This window comes from Dasypus novemcinctus, chromosome 12 (assembly GCF_030445035.2).
Source record: "Dasypus novemcinctus isolate mDasNov1 chromosome 12, mDasNov1.1.hap2, whole genome shotgun sequence".
Taxonomy (NCBI): domain Eukaryota; kingdom Metazoa; phylum Chordata; class Mammalia; order Cingulata; family Dasypodidae; genus Dasypus; species Dasypus novemcinctus.
In genome coordinates this window covers 89,855,012-89,863,627 of record NC_080684.1, presented here as the reverse complement: position 1 = coordinate 89,863,627, position 8,616 = coordinate 89,855,012, and the positions used below count along the sequence as shown (strand labels likewise).

Genomic DNA, 8,616 nt, shown 5'->3' with positions numbered 1-8,616 from the left:
CCAAGCACTTTTCAAGGTTCTCCTTGCATCAGATTTGCTAATGTCCATTGGCCAAAGCAAGATACATACCCAAGCCCAGATTCAAGAGGTGGGAAAGCAGACCACACTTCTTAAAAGATAGTGCTATAAAAGAGTGTTTTCTCCGTAGCTGGCATTTTTGTTGATTGACAGCCCTTCAGAAATTGCTCTTTTTTTCCCCAGAAGAAAGCTACTTCACTCAAGGACACTCTTGCTTCCCAGGGGCAGCCTGTATCTAGTAACTGATCAGTAGAGGAATATAAAGGCCAAGCTTGGAACAAATCTGAGGAGTCACCCCAGTTTCAGAGCTTCCCCCAGAGATCAGCTGACGCCTTTGTTGAAATCAAATTGCAGTGGAATTCCTCTCTCTGTTTAATCTCATTTCTTGCCCTCCCACCACAGGTGCTGAGCCAGCACACACCTTCCAGAAGGCTTATTGCATCTCATCTCTGTTCCAGCATCTGCTTCCTGGAGAATCAAGCCTGACGGTTGGCTGAAAAAGCAGACGCTAAGATGAGAACTGGGGCTCCATGACCTGCCAGATGACAGGCAAGGAGAAACCACTACTGTTCGTATGCAGACTTTGTATAGCCCCTGACAGAGGAGCACAGTGAAATTGATAAAACTCTTACAAGCAGTGAATGGGAGGGTATACTGGTATACTGGTAGCATAAGAGAAGTATGGGGGAAATGGTAATTATAAGGGCAATGGAATGGAATGGCTGTCACTGAAGGGCAAGCTATGCTTTGAGAAAAGATGACAAAAGACTGGGGGTGATGAATATTCAATTAAAAACTAAGGGCCTCCTTACCACCATATAAAGAGACTCTCATCCCCTGCAGTCAATGAAGGTTAAGTTCTCAACCTTAGGCAGATTTGCTATACTAAGGTCAGAAACCAGAGCAAAAAGAATGGAACCCTGAGCTATGGGATGGACATGTGGGTAAATGCACTTGAAAAATTATGGATCCCTATATTTGCCAAAACAATGAGAAATGCTCTGGTAAGAGCAGCATCAGCATCCCTGAGAAACTCAGTGGTGGCTGTCCTTTGCAAACCAGGGATGATAGCGGATGTCATTCCAGAGCCAGGTTCATTGAAGCAATAAGAATTTTGCCATTACAAAAATAATAGAGGGAAGTGGACTTGGCTCAGTGGTTAGGGTGTCCGCCTACCACATGGGAGATCCACGGTTCAAATCCCGGGCCTCCTTGACCCATGTGGAGCTGGCCCATGCACAGTGCTGATGCGCAAGTAGTGCCCTGCCATGCAGGGGTGTCCCTCGCGTAGGGGAGCCCCACACGCAAGGAGTGCACCCCATAAGGAGAGCTGCCCTGCATGAAGAAAGTGCATCCTGCCCAGGGTGGCACCGCACACACAGAGAGCTGACACAACAAGATGATGCAACAAAAAGAGACACACCAAAAAGTGCCACTGATAAGGATAGAAGCGGTCACAGAAGAACATACAGCGAATGGACACAGAGAGCAGACAACTGGAGGGGGGGAGGAGAGAGAAATAAAAAATAAATCTTTATTTAAAAAATAATAATAGAGGGCTAAGACTTTCCCACAAAGCAGACTTAGTTTTAGTTTCATCGACCGTTGCATGAATAGTTCATTTTTAAAAATATCTCAGTAGTATTCTATAGTATGGATATACGACAATTTATCTAGTCTTCTGTTAGCAGACATTTCGGTTGTTTCTAGTTTGGGAATATTAAAAATAAAGTCCCACACTGGAATTGTTCTGCATGACATTGTAGTGATGGATAAAGGCCATTATACATTTTGTCAAAACCTATAAAATTGTGCGGGGCAAAGTATAAATTATAATGTAAACTATAGACCATGGTTAGTAGAAATGCTTCAATATGTGTTCATCAATTGCAACAAATGTACCACACTAATGAAAGATGGGGGAAGTGTGGGAGGGGAAGGGGAGGGTATATAGGAATCCCCTATATAGCCTAAAGGTCTAAAGGATGCAAGGGTGGTGGCCCCTTTATATCTCCATTTAATTTCACCAATTTGGCCCTTACAAAAACCAGAGAGATCCAGGAGAATAACAGTGGACTACTGCAAACCCAACCACATTTGCAGCAGCTGTGCCAGAATTATCATCTTTACTTAAACAGATAACTATGGCCTAGATACATGGTTTACCAGCACCGATATAGTGAAAACATTCTTTTCCATCTCCATCAGAGAAGAGGATGAGAAATAGTTTGAGTTCATTTCAAATAGACAGCAGTATATATTTTTGTTCTTGCCACAGGCTTTGCTAACTCTCCCACCTTCTTTCATAACATGGTTTTAAGAGTCCCAGACCAGCTGGGCATCCCACATTTACATCAATGACATCATGTTAATTAGACCAGATGAACTAGAACAAGCAAGTACTTTGAAGACCTTGTTAAGGCACAAACCTTGCAGAGGGTAGTACAGAAACCCTGCAGTGATTCAAGGGCCAACATATCAGTGACATCTTTAGAGGTTTGAGAAATGCTGGGAGATCCCTTACAAAGTAAAGTACAGATTATCACATCCAGACCTCCACAGTGAGAAGGAAGCACAACATCTGATGGACTTTTTTAGGTTCTGGAAGTAGCATATTCCAGACCTGGGAATAGTGCTCCAAGACTTATGCAAGTGTTGGGGTTTGAATCATGTCCCCCATAAAGACATGTTCAAGTCTTAATTCACATTCCTGTGGGTGTGAACTCTTTTGTAAATTGGACCTTTAAAAATGTTATTAATTAAAGTATGAACTCATTTGTGAATAAGATCTTTGAAGATCCTATTTAGATGAGGCTGAACTGAATTAAGGTGGTCCTTGAGATGGCTGGAGTCCTTTAAGGCAGAGGAAATTTGGATGTTGTCGGTCAGAGCAACAGAAGAAGAACAAAGAGACAGAGCACCATGTGGCAGAGGCAGAGATGCAAGCCCAGCAACCCCAGGGAACCCCAAGGACTGCTGCAAGATGCCACCAGAATGCAATAGCCTTCAAAACAATGAGACAATAAATTCCTGTTATTTAAGCCAGTACATGTGGTATTTGTCATAGCAGCCCTGGCAAACTAAGACACCAAGTAATGTGAAAGGCTACCTGTTTTGAGTGGTGTCCAGAGTAGGAAAGGGCTGTGGGACAGGTCCAGGCCTTGGTGCAAGAAGCTTGATTTTTGAGCCATACGCCACAGCAGATCTTAAGGTAGTGGAGTGCTATAAGAAATTACCACAAACACTGGCTTTAAACAATATTCCTTTAATATCTTGTAGTTCTGGAGGTCAGAAATCCAAAATGGGCTTTCACTGGGATCAAATCAAGGTGTCAGCAAGGCTGCATTCCTCCTGGAGGGTCTCCTGGAGGCCTTCCCTTGCCTTTTCCAGCTTTAGAACCGTCTGCTTTCCTTTGCTCATGCTCTCGTCCTTCTTCTTCAAGGTCGGCAGTGGCTGGTTGAGTCTTTATCACATCTCAGTACTCTGACCCTGACTCTTCTATCTCTTGTACTTATAAGACCCTTGTGATGATATTGGGCCCACCCAGACAACCCAGCCAGCTCTCTTGCTTTCCATGTCCTGCCCATGACATCTGAGTGCGATCGTCCTAGTGACCATTTCCACCTGCAATAGCACACTGCAACCCGCAACCTTAGCCCCCACTCCACTGCTCAGGACATTCCCTTTTAGTGCTTTGGGTCTCCTATATCTATGCCTCTGCTAAGCTCCTCTGTCATTTACCAAATCTTTATAGAGACTGAATTCCCTTTCTCAGAGGCAGGGTTGTGCGGTGCTTCGGTGAGTTGCTATGAAATTAGGTTGCCCTTGACTGCTCTCCTGGCTTTACCACCTGCTCACTGTATGCCTTTGGGCATGTTGCTTAACTTCTCTGAACCTTAGCCTCCCCATCTGTGAAATGGAGACCATGTTACCTATCCTATTACTGGCAGAGAAGAGTTTCTGAGATGATATATTTAGATATCATCATCCTTAGATATATTTAGATAGCATCATCTTGGAAAATGGTGCCTTTTTTCCTTTTTCTTAATCCTTACTTCTTATTTTCTTTATCCTCATCATGCCTTGAAGTCAGGGGGGAATATGTTCTGGAAGCTCAGAATCCTCAGAATGCTAACTTCTCACGGACTGTGTTTCTTTGGCTGGACAGGCTAGTGCTTCAGTTGAACCCAAGTGATTTTCTCTTTGGTTTTCCCCTTTCTGTTCACATACTTCAGGGTCTAGCTATCTCAGCATTTAGGGACTCAGTATGCTCAACACCAGCATTAACCATCTTGGTGAGGCTTTCACCACTCCCTACCCTGTTCCCAAAGCCAAGATGTGCTGTGGACATGACACTCCCATGAGCACCCAAGTTGTGCCAGCCACAATATCATAAGTGTCACTTGTAATTAGCCCAAGAGACAAAACCACTCTTAGAAATGGACCCAGAGAACATCTGTGGGGTCTGTCTCTTCTTTCCCTTGGCTACAAGATAGTAATTCCAGCTGAAATACATTTTCAAAATATTTGTAATCATAGGCTGTGAGTGTGGCAAAAGGCTTTAGGTCAAAACCCATTTTACAGATGAGGAAACTAAGGCTCAGAGAAGGGAGATGCCTATGTGTTATCAGAAGACAGTGCAGTGCACTGTCTAATCCTGGTTTCTTCCTGTCCTTGCCATGTGACCTTCAACCAAGTCACAGAATGTCTCTAAATCTAGATTTCCTTATTTGTAAAATTAAAATGGAAATTAATATAGTATCTGCCTCACGGAGTCATTGTTTTGGAATGCACTCTGACAACACTCGAGGAAGTGACAGCATAAATCTCACTCCTTCCTATCCACAATCCACACATTCTGGAATTGGGGGGCTGAGAATTGCTTTCCATTTTTCAAGGTTTCCATGGAAGCCAGAGTTATATATATGCTGCTTAAGCTTTGGGGACAACTTTGCTTTTCCCTACTTATCTAAAAAAAAATCCTGTAACAATCACAATAATGCTTACATAATTATACTGATTATAAAGAGTAATAAAAATGGACATATATGGAGTGTATCTAATATGCCACTGTGCACTCATCTTCACAACTACCCTTTGAGGTAAGCTCTATTTTTATCCCCCTCATTATACTGATGAAGAAACTGAGGCCTGGAGAGGCTAAGTAACCTTGCTCAAGGCCACACAGCTGCTAAGTGGCAGTGCCCAGATATAACCCAGAGCATCTGATTTGGGAATTACAATGCTTTCCTCTATAAACTAGTACAGCTTGATTCCATTACTCTTAGCTGTTGGCTTGTTGAAACTTGTTGAAGGAGAATCATCCTCTTTTCTTTTGTCTTTTTAAATCCATGATGGTTTTCAAGTTTTGTGGAATATTATATAGTCTCCCAGTTGTTGATTCTTGGGAATGGGTGTGGGGCTGGTGGTTTTTCTTTTGATGAACCTGGAGATGGCTTAGGTCTACCAGTTAGCTTGAGATATTTGACAACTGGTCTTCTTGGCTCCATTTTCTCTTTCCACTTAACAACTTTTGTCTCAGATGGGAACGTTTATCATTTTTTTCTTTCCTTTTAAATGGTCTTTTCTATTTGAGGATTGGACGTGATGGGTGTAAAAGCAGGCAGGAAAAGGAGAAGGTCTTTATTTTCTCGTCTGGTCTCATTTAAAAAGCTCTCTTTGCTCTGTACTTAACATTTGGGCTTTCCAATGTTTCTCTTGTTAGTGGTTTTGCCCTGTCTCTGTTTATTTTGTGACTTGTGGCTGAAGCGCTGTTTTTTCAAAAGGGAATTATCCCAGCTACATCGTGTTCTGGCCGCCCGTTGGCTGTCCTTTTGGTCAAGGCCTTCTTTGTGTGGAGAAACCGAGGATTTACTCTGGTTAACAGGGATGCCATGAAGAAGCAACCATGCAAAGAGGCAGGGGCACAATAAACTTCTATTAGCGTAATCAGACGTTTACTCCCCACGACAGGATGTTGTTCTTGGCAACAAAACCACTTAAGCAGAGGTTTAGAACACAGGATTCTAATGAGTGTGACTGAAACACATCAAGATTCCTGCTGTTTTAGTCAGAACTCAGAGCAAAAATGCCTTGAGTTGGCTCAAAAGAGGGGGCTTCATCTGAAGGCTATAATAGGTTATCTCACTGGAACACAAAGACCCTCACCCTGGCCTCACAGGACCTGGAGTTGGGATTTAGGCAAACATGTCTTGCGAGAGCCCTCAGGAAGTGCTGGGGTTCCCCCTACCCATCTCTCAGAAGCTGCATGGTCTTCTCCAAGCCTTAAATTCCTCATCTGCATAAAGAAGCAGTCACAGAGTGGGCAAGGGTGAAGACTCAGCAGTGCCAGCCTTTATTCATAGCCTCACTACTTCCTAATATTTGGCAAATTACTCATTTGGTTTGTGCCTCAGTTGCCTCATCACTGAAATAAACACTGTCGAATTCTGGGGTCGTTGTAAGGATTAAATGGAATAATACCTGACACGTACTTAGCACAGTGCCTGGTGCTGGGCAGTGCTCAATCTGTGTTCGGAATGTTTTGTCTCTTGTGACTGCTTTTCCTGGCTTTCATGTGGCCAGACATAGCCATAGCCAAGGGTGGTATTAACAGTAGTAGTAATTATAATAATTAATAATAACAAAACTAACCATATGGAAATTTTACCCTATAAATATTTTGCAAATATTATTTCATTTTATCTCATAAAGTCGCTGTGAAATAGTTACCTTTAATATCCCCATTTTATGGATAAGAAAACTGAGGTTCAAGAAAACAAGTAACTCACTCAGTCACCCAAGTAAACTGAGCCAAGCTCACATCTGTCTGATGCAAAGGCATGCTGTGGAAATGCAGGGTCTTCTAAGTCCTTTCTATTATTTACTCCCATTCAATCCTGAATCTGCCTCAAGGTTTGCTCCATACGGTTGAGGTCCTAGAGGTACTAGTGCCTTTCTCTTGCCAAACTCAGCTATAGGCATGGAGGACCTTCCCTGACAATCTCAGCCCTGCCCATTTCTGGAATTAACCTATCCAGGGTTGGAAGTACATGGAATGCCTTGTGTCTGTCAGGGAATGGAGCCTGGAAATTTGTCTGGCAACCCTAAGCAGCCACCATGCCGGCCTCCTCCTACCACTTGCTTGGTCTTCCTGATGGTGCATCCACTTGGTTCTTAGAACTGTACTCCCCTTCTAATCCTGTTACTAGACCCCATCAATGAGTTTAACTATGCCCAGCACTTTCCTTTCCTCCCCAGTCCCTGTGGCCCCAAACACTAGCTAAGACCCCATCCTTACCTGAACACAAGGCTGTGAAGCACAAACATGCTCCCTGCAGAACTCTGCCTGGACCTACCCACCCATCAAAGCAGGCCCCTTTGAATATAGTTTTTTAAAACTTATATTATGGAAAATTCAAATATACACAAAAATAAACAGAAGCATATAATAAATCTTCATGTATCACCACCTAGCTTCAAGAGTGAGGAAATCATGGCCAAGTAGTTTTATCTATCTTTTCACTTAATTTTTCCCAACATTATTTTGAAGTCAATTCCAGACATGCTATCATGCATCTGTACATATTTCAGTGTGCGCTTCTAAAATGTTAGGACTCCTTGTTTTCAAACATAACCACAATGACATTATCACACCTAAATAAATTAAAAATAATTCTCTAATATCACAAAGTATTCTGTGAGTGTTCAAACTTCCAGATGTCTCCTGAATGTCTTAAATTTGTTGTTATGGATAATTGAATCATGTCCCCCACAAAGAAATACACAGGTCCTAATCCCTGGTCCTCAGGCTGTGAACCCACTTGAACATGGGCTCTTTGATGGTGTTATTAGGTAAGATGAGGCCAAACTGAATCAGAGCAAGACTTGCTCTTTTCCTGTTCACTTCTGAGATGACAAAGAAAAGAAGAAACACCAGCCATGCCAAAAAGGGCCACAGCCATGTGCAGCCTATTCACTGCAGGATCTGTGCCCACTGCGTGCCCAAGGATAAGGCCATTAAGAAGTTCACCATTCGAAATATAGTAGAGGCCACAGCCGTGAGGGACATTTCTGAAGCAAGTGCCTTCAACGCTTATGGGCTTCCCAAACTGTATGTGAAACTACATTACTGTGTGAGTTGTGCCATTCACAGCAAGGTGGTCAGAAACCGTTCTCCTGAAGCCCAGAAGGACCCAACACCTCCATTTAGACCTGCGGGTGCTGCTTCACGACCTCTACCAAAGCCCGTGTAAGGAGCTGAGTCCTTATGTTGAAAAATAAAAAGCATAGCGTGCAAAAATATCTAACGAGCCACTCCTGCCCCTGCTTCTGTAATCTAATAAACCACTCCGTCCCCCACTTCTGTAAATCAGCCCACAAAAGCACGACCTTGCACCTGCATTCTGCTTCTGTAAACCCACTTGCAAAATTTTGCCTAACAACATGTCAGCCAGTGAGCAAAAGTCATGCTGATCCCACATAAAATCCTATATAAATCTATGAAAACTGAAAAACAGGGCTCAGAATTTGGAGATTTACTCTCCTCTGGGCCTGTGTGTAATAAATCTGTTCCTCTGTCTCTCCAAGTGCTGTTTT

At 43.0% G+C, this 8,616-nt stretch overlaps 1 pseudogene; it reads left to right on the top strand.

The window, feature by feature from the left end:
* The first annotated feature begins 7,931 nt into the window (after window positions 1-7,931).
* Window positions 7,932-8,273, top strand: LOC101432834 (small ribosomal subunit protein eS26 pseudogene; annotated as a pseudogene).
* Window positions 8,274-8,616: the final 343 nt, after the last annotated feature.